General features: G+C 39.2%; 1 protein-coding gene across 1 annotated transcript in view; it reads right to left on the bottom strand.

Annotated features, from left to right (window-relative positions):
* The window catches only part of mtmr4 (myotubularin related protein 4), an 89,844-nt gene extending 78,509 nt beyond the window's left edge, over nt 1-11,335 (bottom strand). The window contains exon 1 of the mRNA XM_081365861.1: nt 11,270-11,335. The gene's annotated coding sequence lies outside the window, so the exon portion shown is untranslated. The remainder of the gene's footprint in view (nt 1-11,269) is intronic.
* Between the last annotated feature and the right edge of the window lie 1,937 nt (nt 11,336-13,272).

Raw genomic sequence — 13,272 nt, 5'->3', positions numbered from 1 at the left:
AGCGCATGGAGGAGTTCAGAACAAAGTCAAAAATGGCCGAAGTGAAAAATGTTTGCCTGAACTGCCTGTGCTTTAGCTCAATCACGGAGAGCATTTGGCAACAAAACAAAGCTGTTTTATTCCTGCTGATGCATTTATCCAGCGGTCAACTCTGCGAAACGGAGAAGACTACGCCAACTTCCACACAGCGTTGATCTAATCATGAGCCCTGCTTGTGTTCATCAAAACACAGACAATCTAGAATCTGTTTCGGCCAAAACTAATGCATAAAGGATTGTACATCTGACTCCACCACCTCGCTGACCTCAAGAGGCTTTATCAAGCTGGATCTCCATTCAAAACACAGACACAAACACTGTCGTCATCAACTGAGCTAATTCAGTTCACTGAAATCGCCTGTCAGGGGGAAATCAATTTCATGAGCCTGTGTTTAGCATAGATGACAATCTGATCTAATTTATTTTCCTTCAGATGAAAACTGCATCTGTGCAGATCTTATGAACACAATCTGGTGAGTGGAAAGCACAGAAGGGCCAATGTAAATACAGTAAAAACTCGTATGTATTAAACTCAAGCACTAAGATCATACCGCTATGAATGATTCCTTAAAGGGTCATTTCACCCGTGGAGACATGAATGTGTATTGAAAGTGGGTCATTTATGTAGAAGAAATGTGAAATTATTTTTGAATTTGGAGCTTTCTAGACTGAGAAAAGCCAGAAAATGTATTTTTGGCTTATGTGGATGAAAGACAACAACTCCCAGAATGCACTTGCTTCGCTGCCCTACAAGGCCACTCCCAAGCCACGCCTACCGGTAAGACAGCGCAGTTGAGAACAAAAACATCAAGGCAAGGCTAGGCTACGAGTGAGTCTCCGTGACGAGTTTGCCCAAAATGTCCGGGATTCGGCTTTTGCGTTCTACAGTCGCCATTCCTCATGTTTACTGTGGCGAGCAGGACGAGGCTGAGGGGCGCGGGAGAACGGCGCGAGGCCGGTGGCGTGATTACTGATGACCGACACCTGTGAGGCACTGTTCTCGTATCTCGCACGGAGGAGCAGGTATTTTCTTAGCAATGGTAAAACACACATCAACCGATCACGCCACCGGCCTCGCGTCTTTCAACCGCGGCGCTAGCCTCGTCCTGCTCCCTGTATTACTGTGATTACTGATGAGCGCGCCTGTGAGATGCACCGGTCTCATGGGCTATCTCTCACGGAGGTGCGGGTATTTTCTTAGCAATGTTAAAACGCAAATCAACCGATCACTTGTTTAGCATTCATGTAAACATTACATTCAGATTCACCAATCGGGGTGAATTCAGTTAGATTGAAACAAAAGGTGAGCATGTAAACCAGGGGTCACCAAACTTTTTTCTCTGGGGGCCACATTATCGTTCCTGACTGTGATGGGGGGCCGGGGCCGGGTCAGCTATATAACATAGAATTGTGACCCAGACCAAAATGACCACCAGCAGGCCTCATTGTGTAGTAGAGATTACTAGCCTGGCACAGCCATCCCCACTACTATATCCACACTACTATATCAATACTAGTGGTTTGCAAAAGTTGTAATCGAGTCTTCACACTTTGTTTTATTTAAAGTTATTCTTCACAAATAATCGTTGGTCCACTGTTCTTTGAAAATTCTGCACTCTCTTTTAGGGGTGGAACGGTACACAGAAGTCACGGTTCGGTTCATTCCTCGGTTCAGACATCACGGTTGGGTACAATGAAGGGAAAAGCAAAACAAAAATGCAGAAGGCTTGTGCATGTCTCAGGCTAGACCACCAAAAGAAAAATAAATGTCTTAAGCCTTGTATTTTTTTAAAAATAAGTTTTATTAATAAAGGCATAGAACCAGTTTATTTGTAGTGCACTGACAATAGTTTTATATAATTAGTTCATTAATTCAATTAATAAAAATACCTTGATATGGTTGGTAATTGTAGCCTACCTGAATTAATTGAAAATAAATCTGCTACATTTCAGATTAATATATTTGTTTTCCTTAAAAATGTAATTAACAGTAACTTAAACACTTTGCAGTTTGAATGATGTCCTGCATAAACTAAATGACGGAGTATGTTTTTATGTTTCCACTGTTCGATCTCGGCCGCGCCACACACACACACACACACACACACACACAAATATAAGTAAACACTTTACGACTTTCCGATCGCGCCCACACCTCTCTCTCGACATATTCCAGCATAGCAATCTTTACACCGCAGCCTGCTTCAGAGCTTCAGAGCTAAGGCGGAGCTACAGATTAGGTGTCCCTAAGAATCCGCGTATCTAACAGTAGTTCCGCATTACATTAATTAAATTGCACGCAAGTTTTATTTATTTTTATACCGTGTATTCTCCGTGTAAATGTATGCACCAAACTGTGACGCCCGTACCATGACGACTTATGGGGATTGCCTCATAGGGCCGGTTCAAGTAGTGGGGGGCAGAGGGGCTGGGGGGCCAGTCAAAGGGGGGTGGCGGGCCTGAGTCGGCCCGCGGGCCTTAGTTTGGTGACCCCTGATGTAAACAATGGATGGCGACCGCAGAAAGCAAAAGCTGAATCCCGGACATTTTTGTCGATCTCGACGTCCGGGAAATAGAGTATGGTAACCCCTACTACTTAGCTTTCTTCGTCCATGTTTTCTGCAGGTTTCTGCCGTTGAAATCAAACGCACTCGCACTGATCTGTGATAGGTCTGTTAGCGCATTAGGTCCAACCCCCTATGGGCGGGTTTGAAAGGGTGGATCTAGTGCTTGTAGTCTTAACAGAAATCCCCCCCTCTTACACTTCCTCCTACAATGACGCAAAATGACAATTTTTGCGTCATTGTAGGAGGAAGTGTAAAGAGGTAAATACAGATTTCTCTCGTCTCGGGGGAAAATGAAAAAATGTTGCATGACCATTCAATAGTATGACTGGGTTTCTAACAATGCAAAGCTTAATGCAAATGGGTGAAGTGTCCCTTTAAAGGGGTCACATAATGGTACATGCACTTTTACAAGTTGATTGTACTGAAATGTGTATTGGCAGTGCCTGTACACAACCATCATAAAATGATAAAAATCCATCCAGTGTTTTTTTAATCGCCTTATATGTTTTCCAGTCTCAAATCAAGCCGTTCGACCGTGTGACGTCACAAGATCGGACGCCCCTCCCACGACTGTTGATTGACAGCAACGTTTCAACACAGACCCGCCCTCATAGTCCGCCACTGTTAATACGCTGAGCACTGTCTATGAGCAGAATGGCGTCTAAGCGATTGTGGTGTTCTGTTCTTGGGTGTAATAAGGAACACAGCATCATTCTGATGTTCCTAAATCCGAACCGCTGAAGACGCAGTGGCTAAGTTTTGTTTTCGAAGGGAATATTCCCCACGATCAACGTCAATGCTTTCATGTTTGCGCGAATCATTTCACCAGACTGCTTTACAAACGAAGGTCAGTATAAAGCTGGTTTTGCTAAGAAGCTGCTCCTGAAAAAGGATCGGTTCCAACTATTCGTGTTCCTGCTGCACCTCCAGAAGAAGAAGTGAGTGTGACGATTTATTAACCTTTATATTAATCTTTGCAAATCGCTTGCACGCATCACGATGAATGCGGATAAGGTTTACACTCAGGGTACATCACAGCATGTTTTCTATGTACGACGTTCTCAATATAATTCATAATCCCACGTTTATAATGAACAACGCGTTATGGTTATTGTGTTATTATAACAAAAAGTGTACCCACAGAACAGAGGGGCGGGGTGAGCAAAGCTCATTATCATTTAAAGACACATGCACTGAAACGGCGTGCTGAAAACAGAGCTGTTTTTGACCAGGTAAAATTAGTGTTTTCTTACAATACTAATGAGAATTTTTAATTAAAGTGTATTACAAACTTTTCATTTAGACCCTAAAGCAGTGGTTCTCAATCCTGGTCCTGGGGACCCACAACTCTGCACATTTTATATGTCTCCTTTATCTGACACACCCAGTTCAGTTCAGAGCTCTTTCCTAACGAGATGATGATCTGAATCAGGTGTGTTAAATGAGGGAGACATACAAACTGTGCAGAGCTGTGGGTCCCCAGGACCAGGATTGAGAACCACTGCCCTAAAGAATCATAATAACTTGTACAAACTTGTACAAAAATGGCATTACATGAACCCTTTAATTCGTAGTTCGTTACTAGTATTTTTCTAAGCATTTGACCGTTCGCAAAGACCCGCCCCCTTTAGTTACTGTTGCTATGTCCGACAAGCCACGCCTCTCTCACGCCACTCCATGTTCTCACGCAGTGAAACACACATCGTGGAGCAGAGAGGACACTGACAACACACTGACACTCAGGACAGACCAGCTTACTTTTGATATGAAACAAAGTCTCAACTTTCAAATTTGGCAATTTTTTAAAGAAATTTAAACAATAAATACCGTTTTGTGGCTCTTTAATGTGTCTGACAAATCGCTGTAGAGTCTCAGTTAAAGCTGCTCGTGAACCGATCATCTCTTCCTTCTAGTTAATTTATAGCATCAAATAAACGAATGAACATCAGAAGGAATGTTGTTTTAACCGCGGAAAGACGTCAGTAAACTCCGTTTTTCAAGTTCAAATCCTCCAACGTTAACCTACTAACTCTCCTGACTGCTTTGTCGGACACAAATGGCGGATTCGGCGGATGATGATTGGTCAGATCACCTGTCAATCAAACTCCCTGCAAAGGGTCAATTGGACTTTCTCCTGGCAGATAATAAAATTAAGTTAAATTGTAGTGAAAATAAGTAGAGCCCGACCGATATGGATTTTTGGGCGCCGATGCCGATACCGATAAAAAATAGCCAGATACCGATATATCGGCCGATATTATTTATGTGTATATTATAATACAGTAGCAATATTATTTATGTGTATTATAGTACAGTAAGTTTGGACACACTTTCCAATTGGTGTGTGCAAACTTTTGATGGGTACTGTATATAGAATACACAGTATAAACAGAATAAATGGCTGTCAATCGATTCAAAATTTTAATTGATTAATCGCATGATTGTCATGAGTTAACTCTTTTAGTAAATTTTTTATTTGTTCTAAATATACCTTAAATTAATACTTTTCAAGTTTGTAATACTCTAATCAACGTGGGCATGGATAAATATGGATGCTTTATGTAAATGTATGTTTATTATTGAAACCATAGGCTATACAGAGCATGAAGACAAGACATGTTTCAAAGGTCATAGATGTTTTTCAAAGAACTTGTTCATGTCTCTCTCTGTGCCCATTTTGATGAAGCTAAATTCTCAATAAAACTTTTCATTTATATATTTTACTGTTTTTGTTGTCAAACAACGGAATGAAATGGTGACTGAAACGCGACCCATTAAGACGTAACCAGCTCTCCCTTCCAAGATCCTGATAATCGAGGCGTCGTCTGATGAAATCATATACACATAAGATAAACACAATCTCTGTTTTGCGATTTCGGCTATACTTGCATGTAAAATTAGAGAAGCAACATCATATCTGTGTTTAACTGAATTAAATCGCTGCTTCTCTCTCCAGCGCGAGACGCAGAGAGAGAGAGCGAGAGAGAGAGAGCGCGCGCGTGCTGGGAGAGAGAGCAGTAGGACTACTGGCGGTACCGGTAGATTCTCAGAAACTAAATAAGGTTTGGGCGCTTTGTTGAAGGGAAAAAAATCGCTAAATGGGTCTGCAATGTCGCTAAGTTGGCAACACTGTAATCTCCATTTCTCCAACTAGGTTTTGGGCCACGGGTCAAACAGAAAATACGCGCTGCGTTAATCGAGCGTTAAAAAAATAGTGCCGTTAATATGATTTTGCGTTAACGCGTTATTAACGCGCTAACTTTGACAGCCCTAATATAAACGTTTTGCAATAATAACTCAAATGTGGTGATTAAACACTTGTGTGACAAAGATATGTAATGGAGGCAGGGTGAATGATAGAATGAGAATTTGAGCTGTAACCAAACTAGTTTGCATTGCATTTTATATTATAGCCTATTATGTTCTAAATACTCTTCTATTTTTAATCTTAATTTCTCTAATATCTACCAGTGGAGGAAGAACTCGGATCTTTTTAGTAAAGTAAAATTAATAATATCAAAATGAAAACGTTTATAATTACATATGTACTAAAGTAGTTTTATTAAATAAGTAGTAGTCTAAGCAAAATGTAAAAAACGTGAAACTAGGCTTATAGGGCTGGACCCGAATATTCAAATATTCTTCGGTTGGTTGGTATTTGATTTGAAAATTTGACATTTGAATATTTGTTGTTGTTGTTGTTTTTTTACATCTGGGATCCTCCGCGAAACGGTTCTCATTCGCGCTTGAATAAGGCCGGCGACACGTGGCATGGCCGTTTTATTTTGGCTCCCATGTTAACAGGCTGCCTGCTTGAGACACGCATCTCTCAGGCACGGCTCGAGCCACGCGGAAAACGCATGCATGCTAGAAATATAGAACGACGCGCAATGTTCCAGCAACGGGAGTCTTCTCTGGTAAGAGCGCAGAACAACTTAATTTCGTTTCTCTTTATTTAAATTTCGTTTTTTCTTTATTTAAATTTAATTTTTCTTTATTTAAATTTCGTTTAATTTCTTTATTTAAATTTTGTTTAATTTCTTTATTTAAATTTCGTTTAATTTCTTTATTTAAATTTCGTTTTTCTTTATTTAAATTTAGTTTAATTTCTTTATTTAAATTTCGTTTAATTTCTTTATTTAAATTTCGTTTTTCTTTATTTAAATTTAGTTTAATTTCTTTATTTAAATTTCGTTTTTCTTTATTTATATTTCGTTTTTCTTTATTTAAATCTACCCTTTACTGTGTCAGTAATTTTGTTAGTCAGAAAAATATTAGACTAGGCCTACCTTAAAAGTATTGCTTAATTTAACAGACCTGTGTGTGTGTGTTTTATATCACTAACAGTGTCCGTTCTCAGAGGCGTTCTCTGCCGGCGTGAGGTGCGCCGCTTCCCGCTCGCGCTGTTCTGTAGTTTACTAAAAGTGTATTAATTCTGAACATGTTGCATCTGTCGCATTTTTGCCACTTTTGCCAGTTCTTTGTAACAGCTTTTAGGTGCTTTATTGGCAGCGCCATCCTTACATAAATCACTGCACCCTGCATTTTTTTAAATATTAATTGATCGGCCGTTATAAATGCCGATACCGATAGTCAGGAAAATGCCTAATATCGGCCGATAATATCGGCCCGCCGATATATCGGTCGGGCTCTAAAAATAAGTAAGGGGTTGTTTTTTTTAATGCATTTAGCCGCTTATTTACACGACAACAGCATTTTGAAGGCCTGAAAAAACAAACTTTTGAAAATGGGTTTCAAAGTGCAAGTTTATTAAAGGTCCCATATTGTCAAAACTGAAATTTCCTGGCTTTTTTCATGATAACAGAGGTCTAGGGGCAATGAAACTACCATATAAGTTTCAAAACAGTCGCTCCACAGATACATGCACACAGCCTGCATAAAGTAGCTGTGCCTTTTCACGAGCCGTTGTGACTTCCGTATAAATGTGAGGTCAGAACTACTCAGTCTCCGCCTTCAGTCTCCACCCCCACCAATGGTGGGTCACTCAGAAAACAACAGGCCAATCAGAAGAGAGGCTCATGAATATGAAGTAGACAGGCCAAAATCGAAAGGAGCTGTAAAAATATATTGAGATGGTTTTTGGTACTTAAACCGCAAATAATTCTTAAGGACATCAAAACCTAAAATAAAACTTAAGAAAGGTGTACAATATGGGACCTTTAAAACTATACCGTTATCGTCTCCGTTTAAACTACAAAAACGTGCATTTGTGAAAATGGTGAGGTCATGCACGTGTATTATGTGTTGTGTTAGACAGTGTTTCTGTACAAAGTGACATCGCCAACTACTGGCCCGACAGCAGAATACAGCGATTTTAGTCGTTTTATTTGTAGTTTTTGTGGATCTGTGTGGTGAAAAAAAAAAAAAAAAAAACTCTGGTGTGTGTGTGTCTCTAGGCAGAACTAAATTTAAATTATTTTGCTTGTGACCTTAGTATCACTTCCCTATGCCAAAAAAAGAAAGTTTCACTTCTAAATTCTCCTGAAATTCTTTTCTGAGTTTCACCTAAAATTCCACATTGGAAAAAACAGAAGATATAAACAAGCTTGTCTACTACATATAACCAATTTTATAACCCCTAGGTTACATGTCAAAGTTATACAAGCACAAAACTGAAAGAGTTTCATCAATCATCATCATAGACTTTATCATTCCAGAGATATGAGGGAGTTAAACACAAACACAACATGTCAAAGTTCAAGCACTTTCAAAATATCCAATAAAAGAGCAATAAAACAAGCATCCGAGACCTGCTCACGTTTATTTACAGACATAAATTACAAATAGGTTTATGGGTTTGTTCAAATAAACATTAATAATAATGATAAAAATAATGGTAACACTTTACAATAGGGTTTCCTTAGCTAACATGAACTAAGAATGAACAATACTTGTACAGCATTTAATAATCTTATTTAATATTAATTTCAACATTTACTAAGACGTTATTAAAATCAAAGGTTGTATTTGTTAACATTAGTTAATGCACTGTGAACTAACATGAACAAACAATGAACAGTATTTTTATTAACTAACATTAATAAGTAATGTCAAAAATGTATTGCTCATTGTTAGTTCATGTTAGTTAATACATTAACTCATGTTAACAAATTATTGTAAAGTGTTACCAAAATAATAACTTCCAATATAGAAAGAGTGACGTTTGACAATTGCAACTTAAAGGGAGACTTCACCGATTAGCATTAAGCTTTGTATCAGTAGAAACCCGGTAGTATTCTCGAATGGCCGTGCTTCCCTCCCTCATGTCCCCCTGAGACGAGAGATTTCTGTATTGTGTGTCTGGAAAAAACCCTCAGATGACGCAAAAATCATCATTTATCATCATCTGAGGCTTTTAGTCCAGAGGCGAGAGACTCCAGCCAGTCGGAGGAGCTCATCCCGCATGTGTTCAACCCGCCCATAGGGGGAGCTCACCATAAAACACCGTCTTTTCAGTTTCGAGTCGACTAGTAGCCTAGCTGTGTCATTTCTCCAGATACTGCCCTCTGTAACCGGTAGGCGTGGCTTGGGCGTGGCCTCGTAGGCGAGCGAAGCAAGTGCATTCTGGGAGTTGTTGTCTTTCATCCACATGAGCCAAAAAAACATTTCCTGGCTTTTCTCAGTCTAGAAGGCACCAACTTCTAAAATAATTTCACATTTCTACTACATAAATGACCCAATTTAAATACACATTCATCTTTCCAGTGGCGAAATATCCCTTTAATCATGTGAAATGTAAATTTACATCACCAACGCCCTCACAAACACATGGTTTTGCGCGTTTCATATCCATTTTTGTGAATCTTAACACACTTTATCAGCACAAATCATCTGTCTATAGAGTGAGTGGACGCATTTTCAAGACTTTATAACCAGCTTACGGTTAACCGTTTCCCTGCCACCTGGTCACTCGTAGCTAAAACTTCAAGCTTTCTTATAGGAGAAGTTTTATTAACAGCTAGCCTAGATCATGAACATATGGTCACAGCAGGATTCAGGAGCTGGATTCAGAGCGGTACACGATTCGAGAAGTCATGGGTCTATTTAAAGAGAAGCCTGACCTGTAACACGAGCAGGAGCCATCAATTAGACATATCACCTAAAGCAGGGACACGCACTGAGCCCGAGGAATGCGAACGGGACACGCTGGGTCTGAATGGGTCAATCACTGATGCTCACTGGGAGATTTCTCAGATTATAGGCTAAACAAACCGAGCTTCTGCAAACTAGGGCTGCACAATATATTGAAATGATCGAAATATGCATATCGCAACGGCTTGCAATAACGGGTCATGAAGAAAAGACGAAGAGAAAATCACTCACTGCTCTCGGCTGAATAACTTTTGTAGCTTTAATAAGAATCAGGATATATTTAATTCATTCAATTAAAACTAAGCAATGTATATTTTTACATTTGATTATTCAGTTTATGTTGTTAAATAACCCTAATGTAGGATAACCTGACCCCTAAACCCCACTGATGTTAAAATAACACTTCTTACGCTACAGTAAAACACTGATGTTCACTTTCAGAAGCTGTAGGGATGTTTTCTTGTCACAAAAAGAATGTGAAACAAGCATGTAGGTTATATAATTTTAAATATATTTTAAAAATAATTATGTTTATTTCACACACTTTAAGCATTATCGCGTGGCATTATTTAATGAGTTATCACATATCGCATTTTTCTTCAATATCGTGCAGCCCTAATATTGCAAGCATTGCTCCATTTCCTGCAGGCCACAAAAGTCACGTGTAATCAGGGGTAGTTGGACATGGACAAATACATCCAATACAAACCATGTGAAAAAGCCACAGCAAGCGTTTATCAGGCGCTCTTATCCAGAAAGTGCTTAAACTTTACATACCAGACTTCTGTTATCAACTTTAGAATGACATCTGCTAGAAAAATGTGATTTCTGAACAAATTCGCACTCTTAAAACGCACAAATAATCATTATGCTGAAATATCAAACCTTGAGGAAATATAGTGTATAACTATAAAATGGCAATATTAGCCTAAATCATGAAAAGCATGCAATTCTAACACATTATTTGTCACTTTTTTTACAAGAAAATTTAAAAGAAGACAATGTAATACTGTTACAATATTCTACATTTTTTTAAGTTAAGTGAATCATGCATAATTGCTCTGCAATACCAATATTAAAATGTAATGCAAATGTATTCCCTTTTTTTACAGAAAAGTCTTGTATTCAGGAGATCAAGGCAAAAGCACGTTATTACACAACGCTTGTGCATTAGTTGGGAAAGTGCTTGCATGTATATACTGAAATACTCAATAATGAAATACAGTTTATCAACATACTCTTCAAATGTGAGTTCCCATCAGTTCTCCCCAGCTGGTGACCTTTGATGTGTGTGTGTGTGTGTGTGTGTGTGTGTGTGTGTGTGTGTGTGTGTGTGTGTGTGTAGTATGGGTGGAGGATGTTACAGCCTGTAAAACATCCCAGCTGGCCAATGCATCCACATACAAACACATGGCTGGCAAAGCCCACATAAAAACCTCGCTAAACCCTGCGTATTTAGTTTATACACTATTCAGCCAAACGTAACCGCGAACAAATAAAAGAAGAATCAAGTTAAACACACAGAAAATGAAATATGATCAAGATACTCACAGTGAAAGAATCAGCTGACACAACGGTGACTCAGTAGAGCGCACTACTTCCGCATTCACTTGCGATCGACTATGCGTCAACCAATCACGATAGACTATGTCTGCACAGTTGACCAATGGCGTGGCGGAATACGTCGCGTACTAGACACTCAACCGCCAATGGAGGGCTACGGTAGGATAGCGGCTCTAACAACAGGACGCCTGAATGCTGAGAACACACCCACACACGAACCAATCAGGGCGCGGCTGAGGCGGGGGGAGGGGTGAAGTATAAGCCAATAGAAAATCACAGCGCGGCACTAGGGGACCACGTGGTTTACTGCGTGCGCGCTGGACTTGTTAAAGCGACGGAGCGCGCATTGTGTTCGACAAAAAAAGTTTAAAACATGAACATATGTTAATTTCCACGCTGAAATTGTGAGGATTGAACAGAAAAGTTTGAGAAATAGAAAATGTTTAAGTCTTAAGAAGCTAATGCATAGTTACAGTGTACATTTCCACAACCCCGTATAATCTACAGTTAGATATAGGTCATCTATGCTAATCTTAATGGCTTTATAATGCAATAATAAAACATGTAAATAATATGATGCTGATCTTGGCAAGACCGGTTACTGTTCTTTAAACAGTTCAGCTGATCATTAACCGTGAGCAAACACATTTGAAGATAAGAGCTCAAAGATTGTCAGTCTCATTAACTTCAAGACTTGAAGTTTGGTTGATGCAGTATCATGTGTGTCACCTGACCTATGACCTTAACCAATGCTGCCATGTGTTTATGCTGTTAGAGCTCTGGGCTATTTCTGCTCTGGCTTCAGTCTTTAATCGCAGATTGGCAGTCTGACATCAGATGCCTCCATGCAGAAGTCAACACGAACCCAGACTCCTTCACTTCCTCAGATTTCACTCAAATACAAAATGACTTCAAACTTTAAAAGTACATCCATAATATGATCCCATGATAGGAACTACATGAAGCACATGACGGAACCATTTAAGAGTGGTTTATCTCTCTATCTAAGAGTGTAAGAAACCTAATTTCATTCAACTTGTGTCATTAATGTAGTAAAGAATGCTGGTTGGTGATTGGCTCAGCAGAGTCCCGCCCACAACTACCTCAGCATTTCTGGGTTGTTATCAGTCATATGACTTCTCACCTCTTTTTTCATGTGGTCATGATGATGAAATGTAAGCTTTACTGGGTCAAGGCAGTTTAGTCTTTCAGTGTCCTTAGATACGAGGTCAAAAAACACTTTCTTATTCCGCCTCTCTTTTTGGCATTAGGCCTATTCTAGGAAACACTTCCTTTTTCTGGTCACCAAACCCTCTAAACAATGAGAAAGTGCCTGAATGCTGTGTTTAATGAGCTCGGGTTTCCTCATCTGATATCTGCCCTTTGCTTATTTGTTACTATCTTATTTGTTACTATACTATCAGATGATCATTTCTAAAGAACTTGTTTTGATGGATTTTTTGATGACCAAATGACACTGGAAAGGGAATCAGTGTAAATCTCTTCTGTGATCCGTATCAGAACGGAAACGATAAAAACAATGTCAAAAATGAGCAATTTTGTCAAAATGTCAATGTCAGATGTCTAGAATTTCTAGAAGCTTCGTTGCAGGGAACCATGTAATGATCCAATGTCGCCCTCTAATGTACAAATGAAGGTACTTTGACAAACCCAGAATCATTTTCAATTTATTCTTCATTATGTAAATCATACTGGAGTTTATTTTACTAACCCACATTTTCCACTACGCTCATATAGGCCCTATCCGTGTCATACAGAGCCTGAAAGGGACACGGTGAAGGAAAAATATATGAGATGGGAGGAATTATCTTAATATCTCGCATTGCATGTCACTGCAGAAAGGCAAACCCATGTTTTTGGACACGCATCATGATTCATAGTGATAAAACAGTATTATATGAAGTACCGAAGCAAACTCCACTGTATATGAATATGGTAATTCAGTACTATACAGTGCTATTTTTAGTACT

The sequence above is a fragment of the Scardinius erythrophthalmus genome (genome assembly GCF_964197995.2).
Source record: "Scardinius erythrophthalmus genome assembly, chromosome: 5".
NCBI lineage: Eukaryota > Metazoa > Chordata > Actinopteri > Cypriniformes > Leuciscidae > Scardinius > Scardinius erythrophthalmus.
This window is presented reverse-complemented; position numbering and strand designations above follow the sequence as displayed.